Below are 6,132 nucleotides of genomic sequence, written 5' to 3' on the forward strand. Positions count from 1 at the left end.
GAATCTGGCAATATCTGTCTATTAGTAAATTGTGTATATTTAGTTTTACTAGCATTAAAAGAGACAAGGTTGTTTTGTCCCCATTCACTGATCGTAGATAGGTCTTGATTTATGGAGATGGCTGTACTGAGTGGAGAGGTAGAGACATTAGACTTTGTAAATGGGTGTCAGAGTGTGAATGAACTATGTAGTGTTGAGTCATCTGCGTATGAATGGATGGGATTGTGGTTGACAGATAAGAGATCATTAATATGAACCAGGAATAGGGTTGGCGCCAGAACTGACCCCTGCGGCACGTTGGCGTTAATTGAGTGGAAATTGGAATATACATCATCTACTTTTACTCTTATTTTTCTGTCACGAAGATATGAAGAAATCAAAGGAACAAAAGACGTTAGTCCATAGCAAGGGAGTTTGGACAGCAGGGAACGGTACCATGCTCTGTCGAAAGCTTTAGATATATCAAGAGCTACTGCATGAGTTTCTCCATGTAGATCAATTGATTGATGGATGGTATGAGTTAGGAGATTGAGTATGTCAATGGTGGATCTTTCGTGGCAAAAACCATAATGTCTATCACTAATTAAGTTGCTGGATTCAAGATGTTTAACAATGTGCTAATTAATTAAAGTTTCCAATACATTATCTTACAGCTTGCAAGGTCATTGATGAATAGAAGAGAAAGAGTTGGTGATAGATCAAAGCCCTGAGGAACACCACTACTGATAGCTCTGTGAGAAGAACAGTGTCTGTCTACAACAGCTTCTACAGAACTACCAGAAAGGACGCTAGATAGGAAGGCACAGTTAGAGGGATAGAAACCGTAACAGGACATTTTGGAAATTAAAGATTTATGGCAGACTAGACCGAAAGCTTCTGAGATAAGTGCAATGGCAAAGACTTTCCAAAGTCCTGAAGGTAGGATGACCAGGAGTCTGAAAGGTAGGTGAGAAGATCACCAGTGGAAAGTCCTTGGTGGAACCCATACTGACAATCGGAAAGAAGATTGTAATTGGGAAGGTACTTTATTTATTTATTTATTTTTGTTAAGAACAGAATGAAAAAATCTGGAAATACAGGATGTTAAAGCAATTGGGTACTTGTTAACCCGCGGCGTCCCGTCGACGTACTTCCACGTCCTCACGTTATGTCACTGCCAATCCCGTTGACGTACTTCAACGTCCTGCAGTTGCAAGGTTCATAATTTCCACAATTTTCAAAATTCGCGCGAGATTTTCGATTCGCCCACGTACCCAAGCCTCCCCTACCTGCCCCCAGGTGGGCAGCGTCCCAGACCCCGCGTGACCTGCGCTCGCCCTTGTCTCGGTCACTCACCTGTTAGCAGTGACCCAGGTCAGACATGGCGCGTAAAGGTCTCTCAGACGACGAAATACAATCCGCCCTGGATGCCTTCACTGGAGATGGTGATTCTCCACTTGATGATGATGTGGTGGATCGAGATTATGTGCAGCCTGAGGAGGAAATAACAAGCAGTGATGAGGAGGTCCCTTCACCCCGGAAAAAGCGGTATGTCACGTATCATAAGGCAAGGGAAGGCCAGCCTGCACCCAAAACACCTGCATGGACCTCTCTCCATCCCCTAGAGAGAGATTCTGATGAGGACGAGGATGAGGACGATGACGATGATGGCGGCTTAGGACGTGATGTTGCCTCATGGTTGGGGAAGGAAAAAATCTCACCCCGAGGATCAGAAGGTGGGGCGAGAAGGCAAATAAAGTATGGCCTAGTGTTTTGTCTGGGGAAGGTGAAAGTGGTGTGGTGGGAGTGCGGGGTGAAAGGGAAGTGGTGTGAGGGAGGCAGCACGAGCACGTGGTGCACGTAGGCCTAGGGGAGAGGAAGTGGAGCCACTCCCCAGCACGTCTTTCGCCATACAATATTCCCAAACTTCCTCCACACAGCCCCAGGATGTGGGGAAAGGAAGGAAAGGGAAGGGAAAGGGTAAAGGAAAAGGGAGAGGGAAGAGAAGTGCGAGTGATGAAAGGCGCCGCTCTCCACCTCCCCCACCACCACCAATGTTGCGTTGTGCCTTCAGCCATGTTTCAGAGAGTACCATAACTTCCTACACTACTGAAACTGTGTGGGATGGCGATATGACGCTCAGTATAATGGTAAGGCCAGTCAGTATGTGCCAAGTCTTATATAAACTTGAAACGGGTGTAATGTTTCCAGGAAAGTAATGTATAAGTTGAGAAATAGTGTAAGTTGAACGAAGTGATATGAAAACTACACCCACTGTATAAATCTGCGAAAATATGACGCTCAGTATAACACTCTGGTCAGTAAATATGTGATAGCAAGAATATAAAGTGGAAACGGGTGTAATGTTAGCATGAATAAAACGTATAAGTTGAAAAATAGTGTAAGTTGTAATAATTGATGTCATGAGTACACCCACTGTGTAAATCTGCAAAAATATGACGCTCAGTATAACACTCTGGTCAGTAAATATGTGATAGCAAGAATACAAAGTGGAAACGTGTGTAATGTTAGCATAAATAAAAAGTATAAGTTGAACAATAGTGTAAGTTGTAATAATTGATGTCACGAGCACACCCACATTCTGGTCAGTAAGTATGTGATAGGAATTATATAAAGTGGAATTTGTTGTAATGTTAGTAGTAAGGTATTTTATAAGTTGAATACTAGTGTAAGATGAAACAAATGATATCGCGATAACACTCCCTGTGTAAGTAAGCGCTAATATGACGCTCAGTTGCATCGTAAGTTCTGAAATTATGTGATATAAATTATATCAAGTGTAAACATGTGCAATGTTAGTAGAGAATTATTATATAAGTACAAAAATAGGTTGTAAGTTGAAATAGTAGTCATAGCGACTTCACCATGTGTGTTATTATGCGCTATTATTACGCTATATATTTACATAAGGCCTGAAATTATCTCAAAACAGTTCTATAAAGTTGAAAAGTGTATAATGTTATTAGAAAAGTATTATGTAAGTAGAAAAAAACACAATACGAGTTGAAACAACAGTCACAGCGAGTTCACTCACTACGTAAATAAGCGCTAACATTACGCTAAATGTTATCAAAAGGCCTGTGAATACGTAAAAACAGTTCAATAAAATGTAAAATGGTATAATGTTATTGTAGAAGTATTATGTAAGTAAAAAAAATGATATGTATCATGATTTTCGAATGTTAGCGATTCATCGTGACCAAGTTGCCCGATTTTGCTCGTTTCACACAATGGTACAATGCTTATTTCTGCTCTATTTTTGTATAAAATCCAATATACTCTTTTATCACATGTTTTTATGTTTGTAATAAATACATATCTACTTACTTTCATTGGTTTCCCAGACTTATAATACCATAGAAAACGTTAGAGGCTCAGACCGCCTACGGAGAACACGGGGCCAGGTGGGACCAAGGCATACCTGTTTAAGGTAATTATGGACCCCGGGGAACAATTTCTTTGTCCCTGACCATTGTTTCTGACCAAAAGCGAAAGTTTTAGCAAAAAAAAAAAAGGGTCGAAAAATGGTCGGGATTGGGGGGTACCAGTGGTGAAAAAGTGGTCGGGACTGGGCGGGTTAAAGGGCTGGCAATGGTCACCCTTCTTTGGGACAGGCTGAATGAGAGCGACCTTCCAGCAAGAAGGAAAGCCACAAGGTGGTGGACAAAAATGAAAGAGTTTACCTAGGCAGGGTATAAGTACAGAAACATAGTTTTGATGAAAATAGGAGGGGCCCTCTCATACGCATATGCCATGTTAGTATTGAGGCCAGTGGTGGCAGAACGTACATCAAATGAAGACATTTAATGTCAGCTATAAGGAAGTCAGAAGGGGGAAGTGATAAAGGAACAGCACTGGAATCATCAAAGGTAGAATTGGAGGACAGAGTCTAAGTAATGAGTTCTGCTTTATCAGTAGAATAAGCAGCTACAGAGCCATCAGAGTGGAAAAGATATGGGAAGGATGATGGCGTTAAGTTGTTAGAAAGGTTTTGGCAAGATGCTAGAAAGAGTGGTAAGAATTTTAGTTTAAGAGTTCGGAGCATTTAGTACGAATGAAATTAGTCTTAGCAGAGAGAAAAACAGACAGCACGATTCCTGGCAGAAATATAAAAGAAATGAGATTTAGAGGTGAGTTTGCTCAGGTGCCTTTTGTTGGCCCTCTCCAAGTTGTGGAGAACATTAGAACAAGCCTGACCAAACAACGGATTTTTGCATGGGTAATGGGATACGAGAAAGGAATGTATGCTTCCATGCTCTAGAGAATAACCTCTGTAATGTGCAAGGCGTTCTCTCGGCCAGGGAAACAATAATCATTCCAGGGAAAATCGAATAAGCACTACCTGAGGGCCTCCCAGTAAGCAGCTCCAAAGTGCCACAGCTGCCAGAGCGATAATACAGGTTCAGGTGATAAGGTTGTGACTGGAGCAGCCAAACGGAGAGAAAAACAGCATGAGCTGAAGGATTAGTTGTAAGGAGGAGGTCAAGTATGTTGGAATTCTCTCCATGGCAGTTGGGGATACGGGTAGGATGTTGTGGAAACTTCTCTAGGTCACTGATGATAAAAAAGAAGTAGGCTTGTTTGTCAGGACTCTAAAATATCATAAATAGTAGCTGGTAACATAGATGTAAGCTGGAGGTTAAGTCAAAGTCATGGCTAGGGCCTGCAGGAAATATCGTTAGAAAAATTTTCTCTCAGGAATGCCAGACAGCAAGGCGTGACTGGAAAGCTACCATACACACATTCACACACACAGGCTTCTAGAACATTCAACAAGAGTGTAGCCCACGTGACGGAAGTTCTCATATACTGAAGGAAAGAGGAGAAGAAGTCAGAAGGAGTTAGGAGGCTGGAGGAGAAAGAAACAAGAAGGAATTAGGAAAGAGAGGGAGAAGGGGAACTAGACTCGAGGGAGAAGCACGGTGGTGTTAAAAAGGGGTCGGGGTCACGAACAGTGCTGGGAACGCTACTAATAAAAAGTAGCGGCGCTCCCATTCCCGTTACTAGATCGGAAAAGTAAGTGGCGTTACTGGTTTCGCTACTTGATACGAAATGTAGCTGCGCTCCCGCTACTTTGGATAAGAATAAGGTTCACAAAGGAAAGGTTAACAAAAATCTGTGATATACTGTAGCAGTATACCATATACTGTTTTGATATTAGTCAGTCTGGGTGGTTATGTTGTGTACCAGTAATGTCAGTATACACTTATATTGAAAAAAATAAAAACATCATATACATGTCGGTGTCACTTTCATGAAGCTTAGAGCCGAAGGCACAGGAAAAAGCTATTTACTGTACAATGTAACAAATGTTCTTTTACATTGTTACCTAGTATACCTACTGAAAGTAACATACGTAAATAAAAGGCAAAAAAATGTGGCCTACCATTAATACATATTATATACATTTATTATATTTTCAATATGATACCTGTTTAAGATATGTACGAAAACGAAAGTAAAAATGAACTGCGGCTTTCTTTTAAAGGCTATTTATACAATAGCAATGTTTTTTTTTTCATAACTTTAAACTGAAAGTAACATACTGTTACGAAGTAATAACGTAGTGAGTAAGAGTTAGTCTGAAAGAGAGAGTGAGGGAGAGAGAGGGAGTTAGAGACGGGGATAGTTAGTTAGTTAGTTAGTTAGTGTGTGTGTGTGTGTGTGTGTGTGTGTGTGTGTGTGTGTGTGTGTGTGTCTTCTTACCTAATTGTTCTTACCTAATTGTATCTTTACAGGAATGAGTCAAGCTCGTACTGTCCCGTGTCTTAAACCATATTTATCGTACATATCCTTAAATTTGTGAATTGTTTTGGCACACACTATTTCATTCGGTAGTGCATTCCATTGATCAGTTGCTCTGTTTGGGAAACTGAATTTCCTTACGTCTTTATCACCTCTCTTCTTATGCAGTTTTTTGCAGTGTCCTCTTGCTGATGCTTCTCCATATTTTAAATAATCATTTACGTCTATTTTCTCCTTTCCTGATATGCATTTATATAGCATTATCATGTCATCTCTTTTCCTTCTCTCCTGTAGTGTTGGTAGATTCAGTTTATTTAGTCTTTCTTCGTAGCTTAGGTCCCTTAAGCTTGGTATCCATCTTGTAGCGGCCCTTTGAACTTTTTCAAT

The sequence above is a fragment of the Coenobita brevimanus genome, chromosome 110 (genome assembly GCF_032717465.1).
Source record: "Coenobita brevimanus isolate Jiangsu-jjx chromosome 110, ASM3271746v2, whole genome shotgun sequence".
NCBI classification, from domain to species: Eukaryota; Metazoa; Arthropoda; class Malacostraca; order Decapoda; family Coenobitidae; genus Coenobita; species Coenobita brevimanus.